This window comes from Mus musculus, chromosome 13, assembly GCF_000001635.26.
Source record: "Mus musculus strain C57BL/6J chromosome 13, GRCm38.p6 C57BL/6J".
NCBI lineage: Eukaryota > Metazoa > Chordata > Mammalia > Rodentia > Muridae > Mus > Mus musculus.
This window is the reverse complement of record NC_000079.6, coordinates 71,068,226-71,078,753: the sequence shown is the minus strand read 5'-3', so window position 1 is coordinate 71,078,753 and position 10,528 is coordinate 71,068,226. Positions and strand designations below refer to the sequence as shown.

The 10,528-nt window shown below is 42.2% G+C and overlaps 1 long non-coding RNA gene across 1 annotated transcript; it reads right to left on the bottom strand.

Annotated features, from left to right (window-relative positions):
- Positions 1–2,574: 2,574 nt before the first annotated feature.
- Gm36785 lies at positions 2,575–9,939 on the bottom strand. The gene is made up of 4 exons (XR_382642.4): positions 9,078–9,939; positions 8,584–8,692; positions 6,029–6,191; positions 2,575–4,083 (listed from the first exon to the last, which is right to left on the bottom strand). It is a non-coding gene; the product is annotated as a predicted gene, 36785 (long non-coding RNA).
- Positions 9,940–10,528: the final 589 nt, after the last annotated feature.

Sequence of the window (10,528 nt, the reverse complement as noted above, 5' to 3'; positions counted from 1 at the left end):
CCAGGGGATATTGATTTCCCTAATTGCAATGTATATGCAGAGTTATTTTTAACTCTACTTTGCTGATTCTATCATGTCCTATTCCAATTTCTCCCTGGCTCTCCCATTCCTGTTTTTTTTTTTCCCCTCCCAGCAAATTCTATTTGTGAATCAATTTGTCCTGAGAATAGAGCAGGGCTGGCAGAAATGTCCCAAGTCCACAAGGCTGGAAAGTACACGAAAGAAAATCAAAGGTGAACCAATTAGGGATTTATTTTAGGACAGAGATACGCATTGCATGTGTTGCAGAGGAAAATAGAACTCACCAAAATAAAAATTTTCAGCTCAGTATCTTCTCCAAGTAGACAAAAGTACAGATGCACTTGGAAAGTGATGTTTTAATCAGCCACAGAGATTCTTGGGAGCAGGTGTTTCCTAAAGGAGATGTTTATAACCAAACATGGAATTCTGAGTTGCTCTGATCTATGACCAAATACCCAGAGCCAGGCAAAGGCAGTGATCCCCAGCTAAGCAAGGAGAGCACTGGTCACATCCTGGGGGGTGAAGATGGGAGGGCTGGTCTGCTCCTTACTCCTTACAAGGCCATCTTCTCTGTGAACCCACTTCCCTGGCCTGGATAACTCATGGCTGTACATCAGGAGGACCTCTACATACTCAAGCTAGCCTGGTCCATGAAGAGCCCTGTCTCACATTACAAATAGCAACCAACCAAACAAAGGCTCTCAGTTTATGGGAAGATCTTCCTCACTGTGGAGTCCTCCCAGGACCTCTGTTCCTTTCTAAAAGGTTTGCCTGTGGCGCAGAGCATTGGAGAGTCTCCTCCATCGCTCTGGATGGAGGTGGAATGACTGCCACCTCTTCAGTTGGTCTACTTGGGGGTGCTTTTTGCACACAGCCTGAGAACAGGACACTCAGCTTGGGTTGGAGATATTTATTCTCTTTCCTAAATTGGCCACAGATACTGGCAGCTTCACTGTATAGAGAAACAGGCCAGTAAGTCTCAAAAGACCAAAACGATACTTGCTGAACACTGAACCTAGTCATCTAGTAGTTGAACAAACAGAGCTTAAAGTAGATTCTTTCAGCAACAAGCTGTATGTGCAAAGAAAGGACATATTAAGGCAAGACCCCAGCACTGTGATGGACATACAGAGGCACATGTGACCTCCCTCTATTCCATCCTGTTTTGCAGGTAAGTAACCATGATTTTAGTTCCTGAACAAATTCCATGTTCTCACCAAGCAGTGCGGCTTCACCAGCTGAGTTTTTCCAGGGGAAGTCGTTGTTTGTTCGTCTGTCTGATTGTTTTCACAGCCCTACAACAGATCCTCCTTCCTAAAGGCTCCAGCCCACGTCCAGTTGCCAGCTGTATTTATCCCATATTGGTCTCCATATTCTCCAGTGTCACAGGACTGGACTCTTATCTGAAGAGTGACAGTTTCCCACAAACCTCCTCAGATCTGTCCAAACCTGGCATCATGAGTCTTTATATCTGCCTCGTGTGCGAAATATGCTCTGGAGTTCATTTTAATTCAAAATTTACTTTGAAATGTATCTCCTCGTCCACATTTTTATTGATTAAGATGTCTTCCTGAGGCATTCTAATGGAGAAGAGAGCAGGAAGGTTGCTGTATGTTGACTGGTGTTCCAGACACCACTGGACAAGCTTTCTAGAACATCCTATGTATTAGATTTTTTAAAAATTGTATGTATATGTGTAGGAGCTATGAGCCTATTCAAGTGCAGGTGCCCATGCCTAAAGGGGATCTCTAGTGCCCTAGAGTTGGAGTTTCAGGTGGTTTTGAACCACCAGAGGTAAAGTCTGTGAACAAAGTACTGTGACTCTGTAAGAACGGAGAGAGCTCTGAACTGGATCCATCTTTCCAGATCAAGGCTTTACATTAAATGAGCATTATCTTCATGACAGTTTCTGTTATGTCACATGGCTTCAGCTTTTGTGACAATTTCCTTTTTGCAGACTCATTCCAAGATTTTTCTAGCAACATCAATTTAATTAAAATACTGTTATTCAATTCATGTATTTGTATATAGTTCTGTTTTGGTTTGTCTATTTCTTCCCTGCTGGCTTTCTTGTGATTTTCTCTTTATTTGATTATGCTTGTGACTTTACATTTTGAGAATATTTAGAATCGCTGCTTCTAAACAGCACACTATTCTTGTCACCTGAGTCAGATTTTAGAAATGTTTTTATATTGACTGTATTTATATTGTCTGGATTGATTTCTCTTCCTTCGATAATCTTTCTAGTAATACTTTATCCTTTGGTTGTGAGACCAGCCTTTAGCAACAAAGCCATCTCTCCAGCCCAATATTTTATTTTTTTAACACAGTCATAGATCTAACTTCCTTTCCTTAACTTGGGAAGCTGTGAATGCCTTTTACCTTATCCAATATTGAATTCCATACATGCATACAATGCATTTTGATCATATTAACTCATCATGCGCCCTAACGCCCCCCACCGCCAGACCATATCCCCTGCTAAGTTTTATGTTTTCTCATCTTAGCCCTTTGTATCTCCTGACAGTTGTTCAGTTGTACAAGAAGTTTGTACTGTCCACTGGAGTGTGGTCAAGCTAGCTGTTGCCACTTCCCTGAGGAAAACTGATTTGGCCTTATTCCAGCAGCCTCCAACTGCCAAAATGTTCCGGCTAGAGATGAGAAAAACCTAACATTTCATCCCATTACTTTATTTTAGATAGCATCAGAGATTTGCCATGGAGACTGGACTCTTTGTAGATTCCTTTGGCTAGTATTAAATCTTGGCAGCAGCAGACAATTCACCTTATGAGAGGCAGTTCACAGCTTGACCACTTCCCAAGGAGTTAACTCGGATTGGTCCTTGGACAGCAAAAGGCATTTTACACTTGACCATTTTCTTTCTAGTGTCAAGTTCCCTCAGCCCTCTTTTTCCCCGCCTTTGAATGCTCTGCAGCTGCTCTGGGCTGAGGTTCTGTGTTCACCTTGGTTTGTCTTCGACTGATTGAAGGGATAACACTCTGCTGAGAGGGAGACTTGCTGCACGAGTGTCCATTCAGAATCCCTTGGAGGTGAAATGCCAAGTGCTCTGTTTTAACAGTCTGATGTATTGAATCACACAAAGGTTTCATCAATTATAAATGTCAGGAATTGTCTGTATCTGTCTGTATAAGGAAAACATGCCACTCAGAGGATACTCATGTCTGGCTTTCTCTGCCATCTCAGGCCCTCCTGTTTCCATGCCGGCTATCTTTCTGACCACAGTCTGGGCCTTTCCTAGCTCCTCTTCTTATTATTGCTACACAGGTTTATTGTGTGTGACATATATATTGTTTCTCTGCTTTCTATTCCATTAGATTTGAAATAAGAATAAAGGTTCTATGCCTAAGCCTTTAAAAATCTCCATAGCTCATCACTGGGACTGCAGCCCCAAAGGGAACATAGAACAATGTGTCAAAGAGTTGAGTGCTGGTTTGCTGTGGTGGCTTATGCCTCTAGTCCCACAATTAGAAGGGTGAAATAGGAAGGTTATCATGTTATCGTGGCCTCCAGGTCACTCTGGGCTCTACAGTAGTGAGGGGGGGTTCACAAAGAGACAGACAGAGAGACAGAGATGACAGAGACAGAGAGGAGGATGGAAGGCAGGCTTGTTCCCTTGCAGTTGGGACTAAGTTTCTCAGCTGGAAGAAATGTGCACCATAAATTGAGCCCCTTCTAGGTCTGGGGAAAGAACACCAAAGCCTCCTCTTCAAGCAACACAGCAAAACATATTTAAGATCTTGTCTATTGCATAGCCCCTCGTTTTAAACAAGAGCAGGGTGTTTTATTCAGAATGTTTTAATGCCATGTTTTTTTTAATGCATCTGTTCTTTGTGCCAACTGTATTATTATCATGGTGGCCTCATGTCTGTTTTACCCCTGATGCTTGAGTTGTCCACAGAGGTGATTTCTCACTGCTAGAAATCTGTTTCAGCTTGAGGGTTAAGCCTTCTCCTCATGGATCGATCGCTGCCCTTGGCCAAAGCTGAGCTTCCCCAGTCCTGTACCCGCCGGGGGTCCCGTGAATCTCAAGCAAAGTTCTCTCTGAGGGGAAAACATTAAAGTCATTCACTTGAGTAATTTCTTCTTTTATTGGCACATGAAGAGTTAAGCATCAGGTGGCTTCAGAAAGCCAATTAAAAAGGGATAGTTAGCTTAATCACAGGGCTTTCCTATCTGTTTCTCCCAGCAGTTTCTTTAAACTGTTAACTTGAAATCGCGGTCCTGTGCTGTCCTCAGAAGTTCACTCAATCAAAAGCCAAGTGCTGAGTAATCACAGATCTTAAATAACGAGAAGTTCTGACCTGGACCACAAGAGGATTAAACACCCAGTAGCCAGAACTCAGTCCTTCGATCCAGGGAGCGCCGGTGCATAATGAGAAATCCCTGAAGCCCAGATCACAGCCCTGTCCTCGGCCAGCACAGAGCTAAGTGGAAAACCTCTTTAATTCCTTAGGAGATCCTATCTGCCTGATGGAAATAGATATTGGCTTCTGTGTAGCATGATTAGAGGAACCGGGCGGATTAGCGGAGATGTAAGGGAAAGCTCCCCTGCCCATTTACATGGAGTCGCTGCTGACAGGTGATGCGGAGAGACAGACACCCAGAGACAGCACTGGGCCTGGGCCAGGCCCACACTTATTTATTCACGTTATAGGGGGATTAGGAGCCATTTATTTTGCCATATTCAATTTTTAAAATCTATTAAGCACTTTGATGCCTACTTATTTTATTTTCTGTAGCAAGCAGCCAAGCTGTTTCTAGAGATGCTGATTTCCATTCAAAACAACCTGTCAACGATTGCACCTGAAATTTAAGGGGATGAAGCTGCCGTGGACTCTTTGAGTCTGATGGGAGAAATGGAAAGTATTCCTGTTTATTTAGAGCATGAGTATTTGAAAGCTACAGATTCTTTAACACTTATACCGTTACTTGCTCACAGCCACACAGTGAAATATGCACACATAGACAAACACATGTATGCAGTGTATGTTCCAAACCTGTGTGCACGCAACCACGGTGTGGCATGTTTTACTCTATGGAAGCTATTGATTATTTTTAGATTACTATAACTTACTATTACTTAAATAGGCCTTGGATTTCCTGTTATATAAATATAAAATGTGTGTGTGTGTTTTTAATTTTTTTACCATTTTTAAATCTTTTTTTAACCTTTACTGTTGAAGTTCAAACTCCCCAGAGATGACATTCAATTTTTATGATATATTTTTTGCCACTTCTTATGTTCCTTTAACTTGCTTTCTCTGATTAAGTTAAAACAAGTAGTTTCACTTGTGAGACTAACTACAGAATACAGAGTCACTCTGAGTGGTAACATTCACCCTGTATACTATTGTACAGTTTTCAGTCATTAAACAAGCAGAATGCTTTCAGACTTGGGGTGCTCTTAAAAATGATTGCAGCCTCCAAATGCAGACCATTTGAACATAGAATAAAACATTATGGTGTAAAAAGAAGCTTTGAAGTCTGGTCAAGTGGTGTACCATACCCTCAACCTTACAACATGGGACCTACTCACATTAGGAAGAAGAAATAAACAACGAAATAACCCTAAGGCCAGTCCATGTGTTAAGTAGTTCACACTGCACTGGGCCTCAACACAAGGAGGAAGCTCCCTAAAGAGGAATTGCCAATTTTAAAAACTCAAAATTTACTTTATATTTAAAATTAAAAGACTAGGATAAAATAAATTATTAAAATCATTAAAAAATAATTGACAGGTTGGCATCGCAAAGAATGGTGTGCGCAGCAATAAACACACTTTATATTCCTACAGTGAGCTTACTCTCCGACTCCAGTCACTCTTTGGTGACTCTGAGACTTCTATGTTGATGACCACATCCTTTGGGAATGGAAGGCTTCCTTCCTCCTGTCCGCATGTGTCTCATATCTTTTTTATTTTCTTTCTGTGTTGGCCAAACCTTTAATACAAGTTCAGATGTAAGTGGTGAAAGACTTGCACACTTACCGCTGAGGAAGACAGCATTCATTTCCACTGTGATGCTGATGCTGAAGGCTGAATCCAGGTCAGCAAGCATCAGCCATTGACCATTGGGCTGCTCCCCCGTCCTTCATCTCTTATGTAGCACATTTCTTGCAGGCAGAGTTTTACATTCAGAAATCAACTGTCTCTGTGGTGGAAAGTAAATACTAGTGGTATTAAATCTGGAGAAATTTTGTTTGTTCATTGTTTCATTGATTAATTTTGGAAACGAAACAGATTTCAATAAACTTATTCTAGCATATGAGGTTATAGCATGAACCCCACATAATCACTCAATATTACCCTTTGAATACATAGCTGGGATTGAGTTGTGAATAATGTATTGATTTCTATCTTAAGTTCCTTCATAGGTGTTGTTCTCTTATTTTTCATTATTACACAGCTGGTTTTCTACTTTTTAATAATCAAACACTTAAGTGTATAAATGGATAAATCCAATGTGCTGAATCCATTTAACACTGCCTGCGTGTATGTAATTTTAAGGATGGCTATTTTAGCCTTCATGTTGTAGGTGTCCCACATATGTGCAGTGCCCAAGGAAGTGATACAGGGCCATTAGATCCTCTGGATCTGGAGAGCTGATGGGCACAAGCTCCCAGCCTTATCTGGGAGATATCGTCAATCAGTAGCCACTGGGAGAAGGAGAGATTGTCTACTTTAAGAAATAGTGTCTGATAAATTGACCATGCTCCAATAGAAAGGCACACACTCAAGAATATATGGCAGCACAGAATGGATATGAAAGATTTCAAGTATTTTTAAGACGCCACATACACAAGTCATAGAACATGGAAAAATCAAGCTGGTAGTCACCGGGGTGGTTTATCCATGCTGGCTAGCTTTCCCAGCGCTGGGAAGTGCCATGTGTGGTACCAGAAGAAAACATTAATCATCAATACAGCCTGACTGTAAACTCCAAGAACTACAATAATGACTGGCCTGGCTACACAAGCCTACTCGAGCATTAGTGGCGTGAATGCCACGAGAATAAGTAAATACTTTCTATTTAAATTTAAGGACAGCTCTAAAAGATGGAACCCATCCTGGACACCATCACTGGCCTCAGGAACTTATGACTAGACATGTCACATGACCTGGAAAGGAACCTGTCACTCCTATGATGTGTGATGCCAAACCATGTCCTTAGCGGCATTCTCTCAATGATTTATTATCTCAGATATACTGGAAGTTTTATAATTTTATATTTTGCGTATAGATGTGTGATCCCTTTGGGTTGTTCTGTGAGAAATGTGATATTTGTGTGTATGTGTGTGTGCTTTTTCATTTTTGGATTTATTAATAGAAACCTCAGTTGTTCCATCATAGTTTGTGAAACTCTTCCTGACTGTCATCGTTGTCTTCTCTGTCTCCTCCTCCTCCTCCTCCTCCTCACCCTCCTCCTCCTCCTTCCTCCTCCTGCTCCTCCTTCCTCCTCCTGCTCCTCCTCCTCCTATTCCTCCTTCTCCTCTTCTTCATTTGGGGTAAAGGCCAGACAGTGTATTTGTGCCTGTGCTTGGGCTCTGTTCTCTCTTCCACTGGTTTCACTCTCCACCCTGCACTGCTATCTTGCTATCATTTTTTGCATTTCATCTTGGAATGGAATGTTGTAAATTTTCAACATTTTTTTGTTCTTCCTCCAGATCTCATGGATGACAGTACGTATCTTGTCTTTCACACAAAACTTTTAAGTCAATTTGTCAATTCATAGAATGCAGCTTGCGAGGATGTTACTCCTGCTCGACTAATGCTTTTTAGTCAGCGTAACAGTTTGGGGAGCACCCGCTGGTGCTTCAACAGTGACTGGGAGATCTCTGATCACCTGAGCACGTCTCACAGCTTCAGACATTTCAGCTGCTCAGGGAGCCCTGCTAGGAAACAGAGAACAGCAGTCCTGCCTGAAGTGCCAAAACGGATTCTGCCATGGGAAAAGGGGCAAAGAAACCAAGATGTACGATGCTGAAAAACGATTTAAACTTGGAATTGATAGTGAAGTGATTCCTAAACTATGAGGGAAAATGAGCATAATAAAATAACAAAGCCAATATGTTTATTTTCCTCACTACTGGGAACTGAAGCCACACCCTTGGGTTTGCTGGAGGAGGATTCCACCGATAAAGTAGATCCCATATGTTGAACTTTTCATATATCCAAATTGAAGGCATCCTATAATTTGTCAATAGGTACCCAACGTTGAGAACAAAGGTTTTGCTTTGGAAACTGAAGAAATTTCTTTGTTGGAAAAATCACCTGTCACAAAGAGCACAAGCTCACAATTCAGCTTCTCCAGATATGTGAAGAGAGGCATGCTCCCTGGATCCCACCAAGCCCAAAGTCATTCAGCTCTAGTGACTTCAGAGATGTTTCTTCTACCTGCTTAAAATGCAGACCTATCTCTGTGTAATGCCCGGAGTTCTTCTAAGAGTAAAATCCAACAACTATACAGAAGAACACACTAGGAACCGTGGGGACATTGTCACCTGTCCTCAGGGCAGAAGAAGGAGTGAAGGAGGAGCACTCACCGCATCCTCCGGCAGACACCATGTTGCTCTCTCCTACTGAACCTTTGAGCATAGACTCAGGCCTGCCTGGGCCTGGCCTTCCTTTTGTGAGCACTCTTCACAAAGTACCCTAAAAGACATATTTCAGGACAAGTCAAATGATTCACAATACAAAGCCTGTAACCCATATTGCCTCCAAAGCTATTATCCAAACAAACCACTGTGGAGTCATGGGTAAGATGATTAAAATTTACAAGGGTAGCAGTCAAAATCCAGAAATTAGTACATCCCAAACTGTGGAGAGATAGTTCTTTCAATACGTGGACACTACATATGTACTCTTTGAGTACACACATCTAGGCAAGCTATTTCAGCACAAGGTTCGTACTTGGAGGCATGATAGTTACTGTCATGATGACTCGTGCACTACAAACCACAAACGACCAGAGGATGTTGAACAGTGATGTTCAACCAACACTCCCAACAAACAGCTCTTGCAAGAACCATTTACTTACCAAACACCTAGCGAGAATCATATGCATTTAATCCTCTCTTGATTGCAGGGTAATTTTTCCATCAGCTGGCAGAAACTGTGAAAGGAATAAATCTCTCCCCTCAACAGCGCAAGCGTCCCTTGTCTCAGTATTGATAATAATGCCAAAGAAATTAGTAATTTGACAATTAGTTCACCGCTTACCCGAGAAGACATGAAAGGAAGAAAGAAAGTATTTTAACCAGATTAAAAAGTGTCTCTGATGAGCCAGGATCCTGTCGTGTTATAGCCTCCAACTTTAACATTTTCATGTCTGCTTGGCAGGTTATTAAAATAAATGAGGGTGCAATGGACTGCTATTCCACTCTTCCCTAATGGGATTTGAGGAATTTTCAAGCCACCGATGTAAATTGACCAACCCAGAGACTGAAAGGATTTAGCTAAAGTGGACAATTAGGATCATTCTACAGTGCTGAGTGAAATATTCCTTGCTATTTTAATAATTCAGGCCCAGGGTAATTTTCGGAGGCTGAGTTTGTCAAGATAATGTGCCTGGTGCTTGTCTGCTTGTCATTTTTAACTCAATCTCACATGTTACAGGTGCAGCCTCGCTTACCAAACAGTGAAATCATTCACTGGAGAATTTGCATATGGAATACAGATAAACTGCACAGAGGAGACGCACAGGCTGAGATTGACAGGGAGCTGCAGTCTGGATACTTCACGATGGGGACCGTCTGGATGGTGGACAGATGCTGCTGGACTCTGCTGATGCAATTATGAGCATTCCTGGGCAATCTGCACGTACAGGTGTGGACTCCGAGCTGCACACTGACTGCCTCGTGAAACTCACACGGCTTCTGCCACGGGATGTGTGAAGGCTGAGGTATTCCCTTGTGGTGCATGCAAATACTTTCAGCTCAGCTTTACATCGCTGAATGATGGCATAATATCTTTAACTCCCGGTAACCATGTGTGCTTAGAGAATCATGTCTGAGTTTCGCATTAAGCAGCCCCAAGACTAGCAAGTTCATCAGGGCAACCCTGCATATTTCGGCAGATCCTGTGGTCTCCGCAGATGAAAACATCACTCATGATTACAGTGATTGCTATAAACCCAGAGACAGCCTATTCTGTCCACTTGTCTAGCAGGATGTGGAAAGGGTCACATTACACTGGAATGAGGAACTTATTAAAATAGGATTCTCACTGAAGAGCCCCCCTCAAAGACAACTCTGTTCCCAGCCATTTTGCTCAAGGACTCTGCCCACTGATCACTGGTTGATTGGTGACCTCGAGTTGAGTGCTTTAACCCTTTCCTTCCTGTGACAGTGAAAACAAATGTTAGGGTTAAAATGAATGTAAGGGGAAATGACACCAGGCAGGCAAAGAGTTAGACAGGAGTAATTGAAGAACTATATCTGACCCTTGGTAGCTGTGTCTGCACACTGTCGGAACACCCCTCCGTGGTTA